At 38.4% G+C, this 24,749-nt stretch overlaps 1 protein-coding gene across 6 annotated transcripts in view; it reads left to right on the top strand.

The window, feature by feature from the left end:
* LOC124287427 (skin secretory protein xP2-like) overlaps positions 1-24,749 on the top strand; it is an 80,855-nt gene that overhangs the window by 30,082 nt on the left and 26,024 nt on the right. For 3 of the 6 annotated variants that reach the window (XM_046723974.1, XM_046723967.1, XM_046723970.1), the window contains exon 2: positions 2,051-2,084. The gene's annotated coding sequence lies outside the window, so the exon portion shown is untranslated. Of the gene's footprint in view, positions 1-1,695; positions 1,781-2,050; positions 2,085-14,210; positions 14,318-19,272; positions 19,484-24,749 lie in introns of those variants that run through there. The other 3 variants (XM_046723968.1, XM_046723973.1, XM_046723969.1) reach the window with 3 other exon arrangements.

Here is a 24,749-nt window from a genome sequence, read left to right as displayed (position 1 = left end):
GTTCCCGAGTGGCTTGAGTTGTTGTTCATGATTTCAACCATTGTTTTGTTTGGTCCTTAAGCAAGTATTTAGGGGCAGCCATGATAAATGCTTGTTTATCCATAACAGTAGTTATTGCCTCAGTTATTTACTTTTACACACCACCCCACCTCAATTTCAGCTGCCAGTGTTCATCCAATTACATGAAGTTTACATGAAGAAGTTTATGGGTTTCCTTATATTGAGCCATACACATACTGTTTCAGGGACCATATGTAAATCCAGATCTAGACTTGAGTTCTCGTTGAAACAAATCCATGGTTTGATAGTAGTGAATAAACAAACTGAAGTATTAGAATTCATTTTCTTGATAGTTGATTACCAACTCTGCTGGGGATAATGTGGCTTCGACACAGAAAGCAGTGGTTGAGACAGGTGATGTCATCGTCTGGTTGGTAATGTCCCTTCATACCCCAATGGCATGGATTGTTATTCACAGTATCAATCACATGATTGTCTGGTTTAGTCTTGAATATATACACACGTGAAGGTCCGGGTTAGAATGAGCCTTCAGTAACCCATGCTTGTCGTGAGAGGCGACTAACGGGATTGGGTGGTCAGGCTTGCTGGCTTGGTTGACACATGTCATCGGTTCCCAATTACGCAGATCAATGCTCGTGCTGTTGATCACTGGATTATCTGGTCCAGACTCGATTATTTACAGACCGCTGCCATATAGCTGCAATATTGCTGAATGTGGGGTAAAACTAAACTCACTCACTCACTTGAATATATACAGGATATTGTCATACAGCTGGTATATTGCTGAGTGCTTCTGTCTTCATTAGTTAACATTGAGACAACAGAGGTCCAAGGGGTCTGCTACTGAATAAACATGGGGGAAATCAGCATTAGTATGGCAAGGCGTATTAACTGGATCAGAAGAAGGGTATTGTTCATACATCCAAAGTCCCGTTTTCCTTACTTCAAGATGCTGAGTCGAATCCTTTCAGAAAGCTTTCATCTCATGTCAGCATCTACTTAGGGTGGATTGTTTTGAACAGCAATTTAAATCAGTTTTTGAATTGCAAGGCAAGTCTGGCTGACTATGATGTATACTTCAGCACTTGATAATTAATCCTTCTGCTTCACTAATTGTTACTAATTCTTATGAATACGTCATTGTAACAATTGATTGCCTTTTTCCTGAAATCTTTTTTAGAATCCTCAGGTATAGCATGAATAAAAAAAAATTGAAGTCCTAGGATTTGTGTTGGCTTTCTTCCTAGTTGTCCTACTTTACTCAGTGAGCTGTCTTTGACACTGATGTTTCCAAATTGTTTAGATTGATGCTCATAATGTCAGTCACTGGATTGTCTGGTCCAGATCTCAATATTTACAGATGGTCATCATATAGCTGGATAATTGCTGACTGTGGCCTTAAACAACGAGTAAACTAACAAATTGAAAATCTCAAAATATCTTTTTTCTAGTTTGCAGACAAAGTGTCTGTGTGTGAAATATATCCTAGGTATGTAAAGTTATTTCTAATTACACAAATCATAAGAATGGTAAGGGGAATTGATCATGAACTGTTAGTATTATGATGGCGGTACAGTAGTAAGAGGGTTAACCGTCCTCGCTGGTTGTAGATGTGTGATTTGTACACACAGGAAACACAAAGCTTCCTGTGCTCCAATATCATGTGATGTAGAGGAGGAAGATAAATTAGAAAAAAGGGAATTTTCGTCCTGTACCAGATTATACACTCTGAGAAAAGCTCTTACTGTTTAGATTTGATGTGAGTATTCAAAACGTATGATAAAATGTTACTTTTGAAATCTAAATGAATGAAATGATTGTCTCAGGTGAGCGTTGGCAAGGTATTTTCAGTGCAGTGAAGGTTAAGTAAGTAGGGCACAGCTACTTGTCCGAATGTCCAGTGTATGTCTAGTTGACTGCTTGAATTTAAGTCGTATTGTCCTATTAAAGGGTTGTTGTTTTAACTGTTTTCAAGTATTTTACATGTTTTAATTTTATGTGGACATTTATATTTCTTTTTGTTTTTCAGGCTTGCATCTTGATAAACCTTCAGTTTAGAAAAGGTAAGTTCATCACCATTTTCATAGTGTGAAATTGTTACTCTGTTACTCCTGTGTATTTTCATAGCATTTTTAACAGGTGCATGGAGTACAATGGATATTTTTCATGTATTTTGCCAATATGTTATCAATCTGCTGCATTGTGCCCTGAAGATATCACAGTGCAGGTACTGCAGCCATCTAGACGGCCATGTTGAAATGTTTATCAACAAACAGCACATGTAGATCATCTTGATGACAAGCACCTGCTCGAAACCTGTGTCAGACGAAACAATTAACCTGCTTTTTAGTTATTTCATCTCAGCGTCTTAAAATAGACCATGATAGAGCAACAAGGCAAGGCAGCTGGATCTGTGTTCAGATATCAGGGCACCTGCTTCATGGAACTTCACTTTCAGAGTACCATGGCAATAAACAGCTCCTGATACTGCCAATGTTAAGTACTCGGCTAACCTTTGTCTCTTTAATCTAACATGCTACTCTCCCTGAAACTGTTGTGACTGAGTTGTCATTTAATGTCCCATCAGCATTGTTCCAGCTGTATAGTGACAAGAACAAGTTCATTTAGATATCTAAATCATGAATTTGTATTTGAAAGCAAATTTATTATACATATTTTACATTTCCTGACTCTGGCAGTAGGATGAGATTGTCATGTGGTAATGGGTGGGAGGCACTTTGGTCCTAGGAAGCATTGGTTGTCTTACATTTGTAAGGTGTTTATGGGTAAGTAGTCACTGACCAGAGTTGGTTCCCTTAGGTGCCCCCAGAATGCCTTTGTCATGGGTTTGAATCCTTTGTTTGCCATTGTGGTTATTGTGACTTCTCATCCATACCTGTGTTTACACCTAAACGTTTAACAGCTATGACTGGCATCCCCCTTCAACTCTTCTCTCATATTGCTGATACGGATGATAAGTCTGAAATACTGTTCCAAGCAGCATCCCCAACATGGGTACATTATAAGTTGTTCACTGGTCTCGAGGGGGACATGGACTGATGTACCCTTGATGATTGTTTATGTTCCCTGTGCCTGAAGGGCGAGGGGAACATAAAGATACATCGAGGGTACATCAACCCATGGGCCCCGAGGGACCAGTGAACAATGTATTTACGTTAAACCGAACACCTCAATGTTAATTTTGAACTTTTTTGAAGCACGGGTATCGGATCATATAATGGAGGACCAGACGACAAGAAAAACAAATTTAGAGTTATCTCCCTTCGATTTGCATTCGCAAGTAACATCGGTAATTTCCATACATCATACGTGATTCAATTTTATTTGAGATAAAGAATTACTACTATGAAGTACCAAATGAGTTCAGCATTCCCAGCGGGGTACATAGAAAATGTTACTCGCTTGTAAGCAGGGTACATTGAAAATAATAGAAGAGCGCTCATCCAATCAGAAAACAACATTTATGTGTGAGGCAAGATAATAGTAATTCCCACATCTTGTGTCCCCCAACATTGTATTGCTGGAATAGTCCATTAAGCTGTGTACAAACATACTCAGTCTAAGCAGCCATGTAGCCAAACTTACTCACTCTCATTAAAGCAACAACAGTATAAATCTGCTGGATTTGAAGTTGAAGTGCAAATAATGCATCCATTTATTTTTGACCTGTTACTCAAATTAAACCACATTTATATGATAATGTCAGAATGTTTGCAAAGACATTAGGTACTTGTGGTTGTTTTACACATGGGTCAATGTTATGCTCCTTGGTGTACATGTTGGCAAGTTGTTTACAGAAACCAGCTGTATAGTTGACCTGCCACATCTCCTTGACCCTGTTCATACTGCGAACATAGTCCAGTTTCATATCCTTCACAACAACACGCTGCACGTAGTTGCTGCACAAGCATGGTGTACTACATGCACATTCCATGTGATTTATGTCCTGAATCAGCACAACCTAATGGTGGGCATGAGCGGACTCGTGTCTGAAGTTCACTTTGCCTGCCATGGGTTTCGAGCCAATATTTCCGAATGCGACTGTTCATTGTTTAGAGGGGCGGTGGGGTAGGCCAGTGGTTAAAGTGTTACCTCATCACGCAGAAGATTCAGGTTCGATTCCCCATATGGGTACAATGTGCGAAGCCCATATCTGGTGTCCCTACAATGATATTGCTCGAATATTGGTAAAAGTGGCACAAAACTTTGCTCACTCTTTGTTTGGACTGATTGAGAATTCACATCTCATATATACCCTGATAATGATCCTTGTTTTGGCTGCACCATACCTTTGCTGCAGGATTTCACTGAAGTGATAATACATTTGTGTCCTTCCTTATGGCTGTCCTCCGGCATCAAACTCATGTCCCTGGATGGAACAAAAATACTGTTCAAACTGATGATTAATAACATTTCTGCCTACAAACATGTTGCCTTTTGAAGAACATGCAATAAGTAAATGTGCAATTTATGTAAGTGTGAAAATCACTGGTGTGAAAGTTTTAAAAGATAGGGGTTCTACTCTGACAAATTTGTACAAAAATATGCTTCGCTTCTTGATATGTTGGTTAATTAGTAAATTTGTTAGGTAGGAAAGTCACATGTCACATCATGGAAGACTTTTACTTGTCTTGCTTGTACGTATACTGTATACAGTCTCAATCCTGGTGACAACACAGAACACCGCGTAGACAGTCCTGGTAGTGAATCAACAACTAGACAGGGGCTTGCAGCTACTCTCAGTACTGGGAGAGTATCATAGATGTCAAGTCCTGGAATGGAGCTTGGGTTGTACAAAATTAAGGGAGGTAACTCAAATTTTCAAGCAGCAAGGGCAGTATGATCATAGGCCACCAGAGCACACAACATTTTGTGAGCTTTTCCTTAAATTTGACACCACTGACAACCATAAAAAATATACTTCTTATATCTACTGCCACATAACGCAAGTTAAACAGCATAACATCAAGCTCAGGATTTGAAATGATGGCATTCCAATGTCTACTGGCCATGGACCAACGGAAATAGCTGTTAAGTATAGTTGATACCTGTTTATGATGAAGATGTTTAGAGTAGGGTAGAAAATGTATGAGGTTGACATATATACTGTGTAGGGTTATCTAAGTGTTTTCATTTTGACAAACATGGCTTTTCGTTTTGATGTTATAAGTTTCATGTAATAGTTCAGCTGTTTTTCACACAGGGTGGGTTTGTGAGTTGCTTCATGAAGTGTATGTTGAATCTGAGATTAACGATGAGATAAGGTCCACATAATCCATCTCATGCTGGGTTTATGTCCTGAGTGCTTCAACTTGCACCTCCCCTTGTAAACTTGAGATGGTAGGGGTTGTCATAACAACAAAAATCTGGCTCTCTGAGAAGAAATGGTATCTTTAGAAAAACATGCATGTTGTGAAATGTATACTGTTTCAGCTCCACAGGCAAGAAAAACGCTAACCATCAGCTCTGTCTTTTTCAGATTGGAAAGGTTCAGGTTTCAGAGCTGGACTTGGAACATTTTAGCAGTGGGTCTTGTTGCATTTCTCATGTCTCTCTCTGCAAGATGCAGTGGGTCATGTTACCTTCTCATGTCTCTGTGTGAAATGCATTATTTTATGCCAGCATGACATCAGCTGTGAGTGTAGAACAAAGAGCAAGTTTTGTTTGTGCATGTTAGTGGATTATATTCCAGTACTGTCACTATAGACTGTATCAGGGATTTAACTTGAGGTCTGTATCTGAGGGTCCCAGGGACTCTTAATTTTCAGGGGGTCCTGGACAACAAAATGGGGGTCTCAGACACTTAAATATTATCATTAATACTGTTATTGTATTGTGTATTATGATCATCACTTAATTATTACAGTAATTAAATTGCATGATACCATAACCCAGCTAGTAGCAAACTCGGTGATAACCTATTGTTAGTTGATTGGATTTTTTTCCTGCGTCCCTGTGGATGCGCTAATAAATTTTGTTGCGTCCATTGTCAATTTGTATGCATATAGGACGCAGGAATTCGCATCTTGTAAATGAGACTGTATAGATACCAAGTCTGGACCAAACAAACAACTGGTTGATTGTATGAGCAGTGCAGAGGTACGATGGAAACCAGTTGGCTAATTGACATAGACTGCTGGACTACTACACATAAAAATGTAAATGTGAAATCTTTTGACCAGAACATGGCTATAGAGAAATGTTTACAATGAAGTACTGGCCAGGCATTTCCTTACAAGAACAATATGTTTCTTTTGTAGATATGGCTTTGTATATTCAAACAGAGGTTATCTTTGTAGAACCAAATGTTCCTAATCGACAGAGAACAAATTTTCTTTGCCAGCATCTCAGTCATGAACAATCAGAGTTTTCAGCTGTATGAGCCTTACAGAATTTCCAGTTTCAGGTTCCGAGGGCCGAATGTATTTCATGTACACCTTTCTGTGATGGTTCAAATGGGTTGGTGGTCCTGCTGTCAACCACTGTTTTTTCAGATCCACAATTATTGGCTGAAATGGATAGAAGCTTAAACAAGCATGAACGTTTTGCATTGGTTCATGTGGACAGATTCTGTTAATTGTCAAGGGTGTGGTTGGCTCAATGATTTAAGGTGCAATTCTGTTGTGTAGAGTAACCTCTAAACCATGCCCAAATCATCAGAAGGGTGGTGGGGTAGCTTAGTGGTTACAGTGGTCGCTTGTCAAGCCAAAGGCCATCCATCGTTTGATTCCTCACACTGGCACAGCCTATTGCTGGAATATTGCCAAAGGCAGTGTAAAACACAACTCACCCACTCCCAGATTATCAGTTCTTATTCTAGATTTGCTTGAGTTATCCTTGGTCTGACAGGGGCGGTGGGGTAGTCTAGTGGTTAAAGCATTCACAGAAGATCTGGATTCAATTCCCCACTTGAGTACAATTTGTGAAGCTCATTTCTGGTGTCCCCTGATATTTCTGGAATACTGCTTAAAGCGGCATAAAAGTTTAAAACTAAACTCTGTCACTCACTTGGTCTGCCAACAGCTTACCTGTGTTGTTATGTTTTCCCAGCAGCAGTATCTAAAGTTTGTGCTGTCTTCCACACTTCGCTGACCCCCCTGGTAATGGCTGAAATGCTGAACAAAACAGTGCAAACATGAACCTATAGGTTGTTGAATAACATGCCTTTGGTGAAGCATGAAAGTGATTCTTGTCACTGTGGTTCCTGGCTCAACTGGTATCTTGTATCAATCCTTGTTTCTCCCGGGTCCACCATGCAGAGATGAGGGGAATAGGGTATCTTGTAAACTAACATCTAGTCTCTGAAATGAACATATTTTACAGAAAAAAATGTTCATAGCAAATAATCTTAAACTATTATGAAAAGGAGCCCTGAAACAGTGGAAATCTAGACTTGCCACATATTCTATACTTATGTGGGTTTTCTTGGATACATTTGTTTCAGGGTCTGTATGACAGACTAGGTCTCTTGTACCCCACTAGTCATGAGAATGCATTGAAATAGGGGTAGCTTAGGGTTTTGCAGTGGGGTATTCATGACTATTGTATATTACATGCACTAATTCCCTGAAAACTAGTTCTGATTGGAACAATTACGTACAACCATGGTTATGTCGGCTGGACTGTTAATAACCACAACATGTACTGTGTCAAGCCAAATTCAAATACTAAATTTTGGTCTGAGGAAAAGAATAACGAAACCAAATTCCTGTATTAAAATTAAATCAATAATAAATAATGAAATTGTATGTTGATAATGACGAAGTGCATTGCCGTAGACAGCTGTCAGCATAAGTCAATATCATGTGAAACATAATCATGTTGCTCTGTTGTTAATAGTGAGCATATGAAGCATTTAATGTGCTGTAATATTGCTGACTAAGCATTCAACATGATTCGCCAACCTCCTATGCATGTATGCTACTGTGCAGAGCCTTATCCATCATTTCATAGTCAAAATGCTCATCATTACACATAATAAGGTGTTTTGTATATCTCCAGCCTTGGGACAAATCAAATAATTGATGTGTAGGATTATGTATGTAATCCAAGAAAGCATTGAAGTCACATTATTCCTCTAAATATGTTTAGGTGAAAACTAGACTTGTGTTAGAGGATTTTCTTGCCATGGAATGCTTGGAGATATTGAAAATTAAAGGTTACAATTTTTTCAGGATTTGTCAATGCAGTGTTTTTCAGTGTCAACAATCTGTTCTAACATTGTTCATGTCATGTGGGGTAGCCTAGTGGTTAAAGTGTTTGCTCCTCACGTCGAAGGCCCAGGTTCGATTCCCCACATAGGTACAATGTGTAAAGCCCATTTCTGGTGTCCCCTGCCGTGATATTGCTGGAATACTGCTAAAACCAGCGTAAAACCATACTCAGTCAGTCATCATGTCACTATGTACTCTGTTTCACACTGGATTCATAGGAAATGAGCATTATAATTATTCTTTTGTCACGGTGATAATTTATTTATACCATTGGTAAACTTGGGTGTAGTTCCCAAAGTTTGTTCAGTATGTGAGGCCCATTCATGTCATCTAATGCCTTGATATGGCTGGATTATTGGTAAAAGTAGAGCAAAAGGTCAACTCACTCAATCTTGTTTTAATCGGGGACGGGATCAGGTGGTCAGGCTCGCTGACTTGGTTGACACATGTCAGCGTATCCCAGTTGTTCAGATTGATGCTCATAATGTTGATTACTGGATTGTCTGGTCCAGACCAGATTATTTACAGACCACCGCCATATCGCTGGAATATTGCTGGAGTGTGGTGTAAAACTAAACTCAAACTCACTTTAATCGGGGTATACTTGGTCACCTAAGGGCTGATGTTCACCGTGCAGAGTTCTATGATCAGACGATAATTAGGCCAGATTTGCTCTGACCATAATCCTGAGTTATGCCCATCCAAGAAGCTTTCATCAGAACAGCAAACAACTAGGACCTACTTTTCTTATGGCATTCCACATCCAGCTGACATGGCATGATGTAACTGAAATACTGTTCAAGATGATGTTACACCCATCTGACAAGCTAATTGTTCCAGTCAACCCGGCCAAACTGGCGGTCATCATGAAGATGTCAGAGGAAATGATTTATGCATGTGCAAGAAGTGCCCTTCTATTATGATGACTGCTTGTTCCAGCTCACTGCTGACATCACCATGCATCATCTCGCTTTTACCTCTGTACAGCTTGTATACGCTGTTTAGTACATCATATCCGATGGTCGGCCTGTAATGAAGGTCAGGGAGGAATTGACCGACCGTAATTGCATTTTAAGTTACTCTTATTTGATATCTGCATCTATCATTGTCAAGACAAATTGACAGGCCAAATGTAATCAAACTCAACTGTTATTGGCAGCTGAATCTAATACACAGGGTGCCTTGAGGCACGACAGGTGCCCCAGGGCTCTGCAGCTTGCTGCTCCTGTGTCATATCATTGTTTATATTCTACAGTACATATTCAGGCTGTTCAATTGATTCTTCAGGCTATAGAGTTGATGGTGTCGAGTGGATTACTTAGTTTCCTAATTACTAAATGACAGAAGAATTGATGAGGTTACTATTTAATGGCTTATTAAATATAACATGTTGTTCTAACAATAAAGGCTGACCATTGAAGGCTCTATGATATTAAGAAAGAAATCTGGCTTTACAATGCTATAATATTGAAGACATTATTATGGTGTGGAAAAATACAAGTCCTAACAGTGTCAGCAATAGCTGTAGTCATTTCCATGTCAGAAAATATTGTTCAAAAAATTAGATTCCCAACTTTCTTCTGTGCACCTACTCCTTCAAATTGGGTTGCTATACTTCGTTCCAAGGTCATATTTCAAGGCAAATTTGAATGATAAAATGAATATGAGTAGAATTTATGATTGTGTTTGATATGACCAGAATTATTCTGGCAGTAGGTACAACATATATATTTGTTGTCTGTGCAATGGAGTATTTTATATAAAGCACTAAAAGAGGAATATGTTCATACAAATTTGTATGTATGTAATGTATGTGGTTCAGCCACAATCAGGCAATAAGTAATTAACTGACAATTTCAGTCTCTCTTGAACCAAAACGTTTATGATCATGACTATTTTGAAGGATATTTCTATAAAAATGCTCGGGCTGCACTACAAAGAAATATTATCCAAAATAGTCATGATTCATAACTGTTAAGCATACATGTATAATATGTATATTATTTTGATGGAAAGTTTCAGATATTACATGATTATAAACATTGACTCTAACATACATACTCGATACAAAAAAACCTGCATATTATTTTATCAGTTTATTTTGGTAGCTGGCATATTTTCAGCGGATGAATGAATATACTTATGGAACCGTTATATCCAATTTAAATATTCTGATGTTGAAAGCTGATACAGCACCCATTGATGATCTTCAGCTGATATTAATTTTCATCCACTGACTGTATTTTCAAGTGAAGGTTAATAGGTGTATTAATTTCAAGGCCATAGATTGTGAACCTCATATCAATAAAATGGTAGAAATAAATCAACATTATAACATGGCCTGTTTGAATACCAGCTGGGCTGTGATGGGATGTTTGTACATGGACTCTTGTGTGACAAATGGGATTAAGTGGGTCAGTGGGTCAAACAACAGGTGCTCTCACTATCAACCGCTCAGTGTCCTCTCTATTAAACTGATCAATGTGATTGGTCAGCACTTAAGTTATGTGAATAGTGTGTTTCTCACATAGCTACTTCATACATAAAGATTGATGATATTTCCATGTTTGAAATATTTCCTTGCACAAGGTACCTACATTGTCATGCCCTTTGCTTGGAAGATGTAACTCTACAAATTCACGTTGTATTCTTTTTGCTTCAGAGGTCTTAAATGTATTCCCAGATGTACGATTAGAATATCAGTTTTGGAGTCGTATGTGTTATAAAGCAGTATTCCTGGGCGATAAGGCTTATGGCTGTCTAAAGAAGTGCCTTGCATCTGAAGTTTCAATCAAACCATGTAATCACCCCATCAGTAAACACCTCAAACTGGTGACAAAGCTCATTTGACTTTGCACAAATTATCACTTTCCGAAATATGCCATGTTGTCTTTAGTGAAGAAGAGCCTCGGTGGGAAGTCAATACAAAGTAATTACAATATTTATTCTGCCGATGGAGGTGTGATAGACTTGTGTGCAGTGATGATATGGTTATGTAATCACACCGTGTTTGTGAGAGGCAGATGGTGGTAACATGTGATGCCGTCTTTGTCACCAGGAGAGGATATTGCTAGAGATTTTATTGATCAAATCCCTTGTGGTCGTTACAACACACCACCTTCCTACATCTGACTCTGAGGTGATGATTAAGTCCTCGTTCCACGTGTGTTTGTGGTAGAAGATTGCAAATTATGTCGCTAATCATGTAATCATATTTGATATATGGTGTTGTAATCCTCCTTGTTGAAGCTTCTGGTAACACATTCAGATAATTAACAAGATGGTTATAAAGCCTAGTTAGTATTGTATACATTATTGGATTACTTGATCAATATTTTACGTTAACAGGCCACTCCATAAAAATTTAACAATTTATTACAAATATTCAAGTCTTTTTTTTTAACAAAAATAAGAAACCACATTATGTTTGTTTACTGCCACTCTCAGTAGTTATCCATCTGCATAGCAGCTTGTAGATAATCAAACCAGTGACTGATGTGGGCAATGATCCACGTCATCGGGTAAAATGAGACATGATCAACTCGCCAAGCCTAACTAGCCAAACCGATTTGTCATCTCGTTCCACATGGAATAGATGAGCAACCTGGAGAATCCTCATGTAATGATAAACTGTATATACCATTTTATACTCGATAAACACTTAGAGGTAATGTTAGCCCAGGTATGGAGTATGGAGTTGCATCCCTTGGGAACCCAATTACTGTGGGTTTGAATCCTATATACGTGTGGTGGCGCATGGTCCTGTGCATAGAGCTCAGGTCACAAATCAACGTTGAGCTTCGAGAGTCCTTGGATGGGTGACCGTGTTGGCAGCTTGATTCCAGAGAGTTTCTAGGACTTAAGTCCTGCCGCACAACAAAGCACATGGGATACATATGGTCTCACCTTAGGCAAGTGAGTTTGTTTGTCTCTCACTCACTCTCACATACTCACTCACTGAAATGACACATCCCTGGGGAGATTCTTGTGCCGTTCAGGTCTCCAGTACAGTGTGATTGAACAAATAATGTTGCAGACCTCAGTGTAAAACAAAAGCACTTTAAGTGGAGAATAAGTAGAATAAAGTAAAGAATGGATGTTTATGGAGACATATTTGTCGTTATTGCCCCAGAATCATAGAGCCCGTAAACAACCACTTGATAACCGGGAGATGATGATGCAGTGGTTTAATGTTCTCCGTTTTAACAACGTAATGAAGTAAATCTTGAAGGCAGCCATGATGTTCTGATTATTCATCTGCATGGACGTAACATGATGCCCAGTCTCGCGGAACAGATTAATGGCCATTGAGAAAAGATCACTGTGGGCATTTTCAGGTAGATGTGTTAGAAATGTGCTGTGAAATCCAACCTGTAGTCATTAATGCAACCATTCCTTATGGGATATGTTTTTGCGGGATATTTTTGTTGGACTGGACAACACCACAGGGAGCTGCTGGCTTAGACTGACTGACTGAGTTTGGTTTTACGCCGCTTTTAGCAATATTCCAGCAACATCACGGCGGGGGACACCAGAAATGGGCTTCACACATTGTACCCATGTGGGGATTCGAACCCTGGTCTTCGCCGTGACTAGCCAACGCTTTAACCACTAGGCTACCCCACCGCCCCTGCTGGCTTAGAAAAGGACAAGGCGACTTAATGGATCATGTTGCATTGTTGGTGTTTATGTCAGTCTCTGGATTGACATAACTCAGTTTTTGTACCAGCTCATGATGTTGCAAGAAAATTGCTGAGTGTTGCAATCCACTGTTGCCATCAGTATTTGATGGTGATTCATAACCTTCTGCTTATGATCATGATGCTGTCAGAATTGTACTCTAGTTTCTGCTTGTAACAGAAACTTCTCATGAATATAGAGTTCTTTACTGAATGGCACACTAACCAATGGAGTGATAATGTGCTACATCCTTGCATCCAGGATGGCTTTCCACTTGCTCATGGGTATTTGCTGTGTCCCTGTTGTCAGAGGGCTGGAATAATGATGACACTGTTTAAATGTCACTTATCAGATGAATATGGGAATTATTTCATAGTCAGTAAATCTGACAGCTGAACACAAATGCCCAACCTTAACACACAAAGCCTCATGTATTTTCCATACCCATATTATGTTTTTCTATTAGGAAATGAATAGATACTATTACCAATTCGTTCTAACAGGCATATATTTCTTGATTGCACATGATGAATGAACAGTCGATGGGTAAATAGTATTAAGAGAGTGGAGAACAGTACACCTTAATGATGCAGTAATGAGAAGGGTAAAATGTGTGAAGCCCATTTCTTGTGTGCCCCGCTGTGATATTGCTGGAATATTGCAAAAAGTGGCATAGAACCAAACTCACTCACTCACTCTCACTCAGTAATGAGAAATACTAATTCATTAGATGTTAATCATTTCAAACCATGTTAAGCGGTTATCCAAAATATCCAGTTATTGTATCTTGGCATCAAATTGTACAGAATGAAGTACACTTACAGGGTAGACTTTTCCTTAGCATGGATTATTTCTTGATGTTATTATACAAGGCAAATATAAGTTAAAGTAAAGACATTATTTGACTGCTCAGGTATTTAATTTGGACAACAAAAGACATATAATTGAACCATATTCCTCTAAAGTTCCTTCAATCAAATCAATTCATTAAGTTTCAACTGTCAATCAGTTTGTTTTTTCTTGCACATTCTCTTTACACATTCATATTGGTCAATATCAGTTCTTTTCAAATGTCATATATTATTAATCTGCCAATCATTTAGGTTTTACCATCGAAATCATGTAGAATTGAGTCGACCCAACCACAATGATTTGTGTAGACAAACTTGCCATAAATCACATGACTCATAATAGACTGGCCCCAGTCGGCTGGCATTGGTGGAGATCTTGTAACAGGTTTGAAAGCCAGGATCTATATGGCTGAGTCATAGCTTGGTGATTCATGATTGGACAAAGTAGTGAAAATTCAGCCTTGAATCTGCTGGGGTCTTGGCCGGTATTCTCAAGTTTGTGACGGTTCATTGCTTCTGGAGATAGTTACAGTATGTTTTTTCACAATCTTGTCTTTTTGTTATGTTAGGCATTACTCATCTGAATTATTTTTTATTGACAAATTGATTTTGTTTAGAAATGATATTCTGGCAGTTTTACGTTTATGACATGTCAGTGTAACCTTTTGCGCTATTTATGTTTTAAGAATATGCAAATGTTTTTCTAATTTTTCATTTGTGCTGCATGTTTGAGGTTGATCTTGTTTAAATCAGCGTGTAATTTGTGGTATTATTGTGATTTTTGTATGATTCAAATACAGTTTGTTTTTATTTTGAGGTTCTTATTCATGTATGAATCATATATGATTTATTAATGATTTATTGAATTTAGAAATGTTCGTGTTAGGTTGTTTATATTAATAGGACACTGAAATGAATCTTCTGAACTATATGGAAGACTGTAGCACAGCTTTCCATATGATATGTATGTCTGCTGAAAGATGGTGAAAAAGCCCTTCTCTATCCTCACTCAGGTATGAACCTCTGTGTTAATGCAGGTAACAACTCCCTGTGTTAACACAGGTATGAACCTCTGTGTTAATGCAGGTAATAACTCCCTGTGTTAATGCAGGTAATAACTCCCTGTGTTAATGCAGGTAACAACTCCCTGTGTTAACACAGGTAACAATTCCCTGTGTTAACACAGGTATGAACTCTCTGTGTTAACACAGGTATGAACTCTGTGTGTTAACACAGGTAACAACTCCCTGTGTTAACACAGGTATGAACTCTCGGTGTTAACACAGGTATGAACTCTCTGTGTTAACATGGGTATGAAAAGAAACTGCCCCAACTCTCAGTCAGCATGTTATGTTCACAATTTGCCAAGTGCATTGTTGTATTTGAATAACCATGGCAACACGCTCTAAAACATGGGGTTGTCCAGTACACAATGCACAAGATGAAGCTCCTTCACTGGTGTCTATTTGCTCTGCTGTAATGACAATTTGATAAGAGCTGCCTGATCTTCGAGTCTTAATTCAAATCAGCAGAACTCCTTGGCATGTGTATCTTGTTGTGGGATGATCAACAGCCCCAGTTGTTTGGCGTGTGACAGATTTGTTTATTTGTTTGTTGGCCTAATGCATTAAGGGAATTAGTCTTTAAAGAATGCACTCTGTCAGACGAATGTACCTGGTGGCTCGACTCTCTCTCTCCCTCTGTGATAGTACAAGATGTTAAGTGGCTGTGGTCTATGAATTAACTTCTGTCTGTCTTCCATCAGTGTGTGAAAAGCTTATCAAGATTGAGGCAAGACGTTGCACTAGTTCATTAGGTAAATAATAGCTTCATTAGTATTTGATACATTTTTCAAACTTCAGGTAAGTTTCAGATTTTCTTCATCAGATCTTCTGTTCTTTAAGTATGTGATTGCTCTGAAGCAGCACGTACCAGGTGATTATTAACCCTAATGACAACACTTTTATAGGGAGAAGTTGTATCAGCAATTTGTTGTTCATAGGTCACCTAGGTCTCAATGACAAAAAAATATAATGATAAAAACATACTTTCATCATTGTTTTCACGTGCCAGCCGATTGTTGCAGGGATCAATTTGTGGTATGGGCATTCTTCCACCTCGGTGGAAGGCTGGGGTTGTGGAAGCCATGTTTGTTGAAGACCATGTTTGCGGATTCAGACGTTACATGTGTCACATGTATGGTCACACTAAGTTCAAGAGCTGTTTACTTTAATAAAACTTCTTTCAAATACTTTTTTTAAATTTTGAAAGAAACTAAGCAATATTTTTAAGATGTTGAACTAATTGTTTTTCATTCTGATGTATGAGTGATGAACCTATTGACCAAAGAATGCAATTTATGACCCAATCCATGATGATGTCTATATTTAGAAACGTGCTCATTTTTTGGTACACGAGAGACCGATTGCCTATTGTTGGTGTTGACTGGCCAAGTGGACTGACCTCTGGAGTTAAGTAGGTGATGGTATTAGTGATACATGCAAATTGTAATGGGACCCCGTGATGACATTTCCTCGCTGTGAGTGCTTGATATGCATTGAAATCTCCAAGTGTAGATGATGCCTCATTGAACTTTCAGACTTCTTGAGGAGGGACCACAGGGAGGGATACGGTCATACTGTACCAGGGGATACATTGTGATAGGGAATACCTTCTATGTAGCTATAGCTTTCACTATTGAATAGGGCCAACATTAGATCACTGTTGATCTATTTTTTATTGAATTGTTCTAAGAAACTTGTGTAACTACTATCCTGCTTTGATTTTGTCAGCTGTCACGAGTTCGAATCCCAGATTAATGTCCTTGGTTTGTCTGTGTCATAACAAGTGCATTTTTCTAAATGGTACACATCTATAGCGTGTATCTCTTCTCTCTATTGTGTATTCAATGTGTGTCTTTAGTCTTTCTATCCATGCTATTCTGACACACTATGATGTGACACTCACTCACTCAATGATATATTTGTGGATCAGTAGAAAGGACATTTGACATATTTTCTCAACATATAAATTTGAACTTGATTGCAGCATTAATGCCTCTGAAACTTGCCTCACTCATTCTTTCCTTCCCTAACTCACTCCTTCCATCCATCATTCCCTTTTCATCCCTTTCATTCCTTCACTCACTTCTTCCATCCTTCATTCACTATTTCACTCCTATCCCTCATTCACTATTTCACTCGCTCACTCCTATCACTCATTTACTTTTTCACTCGCTCACTCAGTCCTTCCCTCACTCACTCATTCACTCACTCCCTCATTCACTCCCTCCCTCTTTCACTCTCATTCCCTCCCTCATTTACTCTCATTCCCTTCCTCCCCCCCTCCCTCATTCACTCTCACTCATTCCCTCCCTCACTCACTCACTCACTCATCCCTCCCTCACTCATTCACTCTCATTCCCTCATTCCCTCCCTCACTCACGCATTCCCTCCCTCCCTCACTCACTCACTCAATCATTCCTTCCCTCACTCACTCATTCATTCCCTCCCTCACTCGCTCATTCCCTCACTCGCTCATCCCTCCCTCATTCCCTCCCTCACTCATTCACCCTACTCATTCACTCATTCACTCACTCATTCCCTCCCTCACTCACTCACTCATCCCTCACTCATTCACTCACTCATTCCCTCATTCCCTCTCTCACTCACTCATTCCCTCACTTCTCTCTGTCTTCCTATCAATAACCGGTCTCCATGAACCATTTATGAAAGGGTTTCTATTTTGATTTATGCAAAGACTGCATCTCAACCCTACTCACACGACTTATTGCTATGTATATGGGAAATGACAAGTCCTTACTTAGCACAGTATGTTACAATACCTTACACTGAAAGTGGAAGACTTTGGTGACAGATACTACCATGACTATAAATGGGAAATCAATGTATTGTTTGATTAATATTTCATAGGAACTGTCTCCATCTGATACCACAGATTTCTATCTGTCATATTCATGATTGTTTCATAACGCCCATAGTATTCTATGGCATGGTCATAATTGCTTAAATATGTATCTTTAACAAAATCATTTCCATCAAATCCTTCTCATAAATACTCTGCAGAAATGTATTTTGATCTGGATATAACTGGCAAAACTGGACATATTAAGATCCCTTTTGGGTGCGTGTTTGGAATGTTAAAGGGTCAAGTATCCTTCAGTGGACATTCTTGTGGCCAAAGTGTGTGTCCATTGTTTAGTTGCCAATCCCTTGATCTGCTGGCATTAGTGTCACCCCTCCCCTCCACACCCTCCTTGGCTTAACATTAGACTGATACAGACTCCATCTTCAATACACATTCAGATTTGAGGGGCTTCAGGGGGCAGTCAAATAATATAATTTTCTCATAGATATATTTTACACCTTGAGACCTTTTTGTTTTATGGTGTCCATATGCCTTCTTACCAATCAGGAATTAAAAAAATGAAATTGAACATGTGTAGCTAAATATTCAGTGTTCAGGTTGGTTGTTACATATAACTCATCCTCTTTAACATGGCTAAAGCGCCGGCTATTTCTGCAAGTTCTCAGTTGGTTAGGGAAGTGTATTCTATAAAAAGTGTGTTCATTATTTTTAGGTTTAGCTGCAAATTTTGTCAGATGGTTTAGGTAACCTTTATTTTATCTATTCTATCTCATAAAAATTGTTCAACTAAATGGAGAGTGATTTGAAAATATTCCATTTTGTTATAATTGTTTGTAAATTGAAAGCCCTTGAATGTAAATGTATACATCTACGTGACACTGTCATACTATTGGCAAGACAACTTTCAATATTACTGATGCTGTATTAAGCAGAACTCACTCACTCACTTGTAGATTTTAACAACATCATGATCTACATACCAGATCTAAATAAACATGAATGTACTTTGAATCATACATGGAGGAAATATTTTAGTATCCATATATGGCAGATAGTATGTGTGGGGGACAAAAGGTTGTTGGTCCTTTTGACGAAATATAAACCACTGCCGCTTCAGTATATATAATCGAGGAAAATGAAAATTACAGATCCTGGTCTATGTTTGCTTGCCTCTTGTGTCGATCTGATAAAATGTTTATCTGTATCTGAACTTCCTCATCATGCTGTGTACATATTTGGATATTTCCATCTGTACCGGGAGTACGGGCAAATACCCACAATAGTTTCCATTGTGCTGCTGCATTTATATTAAACTTTTCCAGATTCAGGATGCTTTTAACTTACTTATTTTAGAAAGATATATAAATAACTATATTATGTTTTTATATAACAGTCTTATCCTTGAATATTTATGAGCATTATCACAGATCACAGTAACAATTAGATTCAGTAAGTGTAAATACATTGTCATAAGATTCATTAATGACTGAAGACAGGTTTCCTCCACATGCCCCACCCATTGGGGCCCTCACCAATATAATTATTCATGGGTCAGAGGTCATGAGAGATGGTAGTTATGTAACCAAAGTATGCCCACTGAAACAAGGGAGTGGCTGGCGGCTTGAGTTCACTTGTCACTGGCCGCTGGAGTAGTTGGTCCAACCACACACTGCCTTCACTGACCATTAGCAGTTGGCTGGACTCGGGAGGGATTACAGCTGGCTACTCAGTGGACGGATAATCAGCAGGAAGAGAGGAGTGTGTGCTAAGCTTCAGGAGATAACACCCGACTTGCTGTGTGTACTTAAGGTATGGTGTTTGGCTGCTGTTGCTGATGGGTTTATGTGATTAGCTTTTATCACATTTATTTACATTAGTATTCATAATTTGATGCTATTAGTGATTGACAAACTTTACATTTGTTTTATGTATGTTATTGAAATGTACGTTAAGGTTTGTACATTGTGAATGTTTTGATTGTTATAAGGTGGCTCTAGGGTGGCAAAGTGGTTAATGCGTTTGCTTGATATGACAGACTAAAGTTTGATTCCTCACATTGGTATAGTATGTAAAATAATTCCCAACTGTATAGTACTATGGCTGTAATGTTTTATAATTACAAAACCATGATCTTTTACTTATTGGTATGGGATACAGACGGCTAGAACACCTATAATATACTGAGAGAAACAAATAGGGGATCACATGAAAATTCAAGCATTGCTTTAATATTTTCCAGTTTTCATCATCACAGCTCTATTCAAAGCTGGTGATAAAAACTGGAAAATATTAAAGGAACGCTTGAATTTTCCTGTGTTCCTTTATTTGTTTCTCTCTGTATGCTAATACTGTACTTACATTAGAATAGGATTATTTAGATATGTTTTCTTATTTAAAATGTGCTATTCTGTTTAAATATACACTTGACACAGTATGAGAATACATTATTATAACTACTCGTATATCCTTACAATATCCTTATGAACAAAGAGGTGTATAGGCCTCTGAGATACTTCCAATAGTGGTGTGCCGCTGTACATAAGTACAATGGCTATATGCTGTCAGTGATGTAGTGTATTTACAGGAAGACTCATGTTAGCATGAGTGTCCACATCTGCCTGTCTTACTTCCTTGCTGTCAATGAATCGTATTGCGTTTAAATGCAGATCATGTTGGGAGTCAAATGCGATATTCACTTCTCAACTAACATGCTACTTCAGACATATTGTGATAATACTTATAAAAAATATCAGCAAAATAGAAACTAAAGTCTGATTGGATCCAAAAACAATGATTAATTTCTGGAGTCAAAGCAATCTAGACTTGCCATAAAGTTATAGACTTAAGTTGACACAAGTTTTAATGTATTCTATGGGATCTTAGAGATAGAGATGACTTCTTAATTTAGGTAGAAGATACCATTGGATGTGCCCTGGTTTATGGTATTAGATATTGATAAATGTCAAAATATACTGAAATATTAACAGCTACTTGTCATTGTAGGAAGTTTAATTCCTGTGTGGAGGACATTGATATGATAATGCTCTGTATATACATTAATCATTGTAAAGTGGGTTTTTCATCAAACACCTCTGTAATCTTATAGATTATAAGCAGCTTTGGTTCATGGTCTGCTGCCCATTCTTCCTTCTTCCACCAATACATGTCGTGTTAAAATGAGATCTTGTCTGTAGTGAAGGTACTCAGTAGCTCATACATTGATCTGCATCTAACAGCTTGAGCTGGACAACTGTTACTGTTTTGTTTTTTTACCCAGTCCCCCTTTAACCACAGTTTCCCTATAAACTCAAGTCTCCCTTTAACCTTAGTCTCCCTATAAACTCTAGTCTCCCTATAAACTCGAGTCTCCCTTTAACTCTAGGTCTCCTTTAACCTTAGTCTCCCTATAAACTCTAGTCTTACTTTAACCCTAGTCTCCCTATAAACTCTAGTCTTCCTTTAACCCTAGTCTCCCTATAAACTCTAGTCTTACTTTAACCCCAGTTTCCCTATAAACTCGAGTCTCCCTTTAACTCTAGGTCTCCTTTAACCTTAGTCTCCCTATAAACTCTAGGTCTCCTTTAACCGTAGTCTCCCTATAAACTCTAGTCTTCCTTTAACCCTAGTCTCCCTATAAACTCTAGGTCTCTTTTAACCCTAGTCTCCCTATAAACTCTAGGTCTCCTTTAACCCTAGGTCTCCTTTAACCCTAGTCTCCCTATATACTCTAGGTCTCCTTTAACCCTAGTCTCCCTATATACTCTAGGTCTCCTTTAACCCTAGTCTCCCTATATACTCTAGTCCTCCTTTAACCCTAGCCTCCCTATAAACTCTAGTCCTCCTATAACCCTAGTCTCCCTATATACTCTAGGTCTCTTTTAACCCTAGTCTCCCTATATACTCTAGTCCTCCTTTAACCCTAGCCTCCCTATAATCTCTAGTCCTCCTATAACCCTAGTCTCCCTATAAACTCTAGGTCTCTTTTAACCCTAGTCTCCCTATATACTCTAGTCCTCCTTTAACCCTAGCCTCCCTATAAACTCTAGTCCTCCTATATAGTCTCCCTACCCTAGTCTCCTATAAACTCTAGGTCTCTTTTAACCCTAGTCTCCCTATATACTCTAGTCCTCCTTTAACCCTAGCCTCCCTATAAACTCTAGTCCTCCTATAACCCTAGTCTCCCTATAAACTCTAGGTCTCTTTTAACCCTAGTCTCCCTATATACTCTAGTCCTCCTTTAACCCTAGCCTCCCTATAAACTCTAGTCCTCCTATAACCCTAGTCTCCCTATATACTCTAGGTCTCCTTTAACCCTAGTCTCCCTATATACTCTAGTCCTCCTTTAACCCTAGCCTCCCTATAAACTCTAGTCCTCCTATAACCCTAGTCTCCCTATAAACTCTAGGTCTCCATTTAACCTTAGTCTTAGTAACCTATGACTTTAGTCTCCCTATACTCCTAGTCTCCATAAAACTCCTTGAACGTTCTGCCCCTTTAAACCCTTTACGCCTTGTAACTTAGTCTACTTATGACTTAAGTCTCCGTATAACCCTAGTGCCACTTTAATTCTAGTCTCCCTAAGAAACCCAGTCCCCCTTTAACCACTTTAACTCTAGTCTCCCTTTAAACTGTTAAATCCTTCTCCCACTTCACCCCTAGGCCCCCTCTAACACGATACAGTATACACAGAGTCTCACACAGTAGTACTTTACTCTTGTAACATGAGTCTCAGTAGCTAATGTGAAGGCACCACAGGCTTCTGGGTTCAGTTTGAACACGGTGCTGTGGCTAGAAGACTAACTAGCTATTATTAACTGCACTAATGTTCTGTTTGACCTGTTAATTACTAGTGTAATAACACTTCGATTGGGCTGCTCGACATGACCATGTTTGGAGACAAACAAATCACACAGGAGTCACTGGTACTGTTCAATGGCCGACTTGAGCAACTTATGAGTAACGAGCACTTCATTAATGAGTGTACAGCAACTACAGGGGTAATGTAGGTCAGAGGATTGTCCATTCTTCATTGTACAGGAATGCTGTTAGGTCATTATAGGAAACAATAATAGTATCAATCAATGATTTTATGAAGGTTGCGTCTACCGAAAGCCAGTCTTTCAAGTCATAGGGAATGACTAATATCTAGTCATGGTACAGGCAGTTTATGTGGAGTGATTTATATCAGTCTTGTATGCACAGAATTTGACGTTTTGATTTTAGATAATACTTGTGAAACTTGCTCAAAGTTGTGAATGCAGAGAGGGAGATATGATTAAGTCAGTTCCCTATAGAGAGTTAATTACAAATATCATATGATCCCAAATGTGAGATGTATCTGTCAGTAATTGTGATCTTATTACTATGATGATCTTACCATTAAGAAAGAAAAAAATAATATTATTATTTATTTTGTTTTATTTATTTTTTTATTATTATTTTGTTTTATTCGATTATTTATTTATTTATTTTTAGTATTTTATTTTTGGGGTGGGTGGGTGTCGTAATTATGGGGATACTGCTTGATGTGCAAATTTCCCATCGTACAATTCTTTTCTAGAGATACACTGTTCAAGACGGCAAGTAACAGCTCTAAACATAGGTTTCAGCATGAAATCCACCCTGTACCAACTGCAATGAACCTTGAAGTTGGAACGTATTTATGACAAAGGATAGTTACTGAAGAAAACAGCTGTGTTATACATATACCACATTAAGGGTCAAGATGAATCCTTGAAATGGTGTGTTTGTGTAATAAAATCATCCAAAATGTTCCTTGTGTAACATAACAGATGCTAAAGTCCTCTCACATCAACCTGACAAGATGGGGAAGGCAACTAATTTTATATTTAAGATTTAGGAAGGTCTGGGGGTATCTCGGAAGTTGAAGAGTTTTGTTTTTGTATCATGCATTGAACTTTTGAACTTCTTCTCCCTTACAGGAGTGGAGAGTTAGTCTTGCGTGTCTATGATTGATCATGACAATTAGCAATTAGGTGACTCAGCGCCACTGTGGAAGACAAACACTGAATGACTGAGGGAGATATGTAAGTGCGGAGATCGGCACCTGTGGTGATTCATACCCTGTAGACCATTCCTGACACAAGATGGCGCTAACGATACAGCTGGCAGCAGATGGGTACTATGGTCTCTTGCCATCTGTTTAATCTGACATAATGAAAACTGGAAAACATATCCCAGTATGTCAACTTTGTACCTTTGTCTGATTTCTCTTGAAATTTATCCTGTGAAATCAATGGACTGAAACAGCACAACTTAAAACAGTTATAATATTCTGTTTTCTCATTCTTTATACCAGTATAACATTTAATCTAAAAGACCACGAGAACATACAAATCTATATTTTATATATTTTTTCATTTAATATAGTGTTTAAAGACGCACATACACTTGGTATGTGGTATGTCAAATAATTGGATGCTCAAGTTTTCAACCATTGGGGGACGTCGTCATATGAGCGAAATATTCTCAAGCACGACGTTAAACCCAATTTCACCTCACCTTCAACCATTGGGGATATGACTGTAAACATAATTTATTCATTTGTCTTTCTTGTTCATTACCATAGGTGAAATCAAATAAATATATTAAAACATGTACAATAACAATTTAAAATTGAATAGTATATAATAGTCGATGCTCCATTCAAGACCATGCTTGATTCCCTACATTGATTGCTCCTAGTCTGTCTCACAGTCCCTGAACCACATTATTTTCCCTACTGCCAAGCCCTTCCTGCAATACTAAAGCCCTCAATGAAGCAAGTCTATATTTCCCCAGGTAATCTCCCAACTCACTAGGGCTCCTTTTCAGTTTAAATGGATTTATTTGTTACTATCAAAATATATATATTCAGGGACTAAGTATTAGTCTATGATGGTTCCTCATGGTAACCAAGGACAAGCTGCTGCTGCTGTAGTGGGCTCATATGATCCCAGTGTATGTGATACACTATATATGTGAGTGGGCTCATGATCCCAGTGTATGTGATACACTATACGTGTGTGAGTGGGCATGGAAATCTGGAATAATCCCATGCCAAGTTTAATCTATC

This window comes from Haliotis rubra, unplaced genomic scaffold, assembly GCF_003918875.1.
Source record: "Haliotis rubra isolate DU_JTF1 unplaced genomic scaffold, ASM391887v1 Scf40, whole genome shotgun sequence".
Taxonomy (NCBI): domain Eukaryota; kingdom Metazoa; phylum Mollusca; class Gastropoda; order Lepetellida; family Haliotidae; genus Haliotis; species Haliotis rubra.
This window is presented reverse-complemented; position numbering and strand designations above follow the sequence as displayed.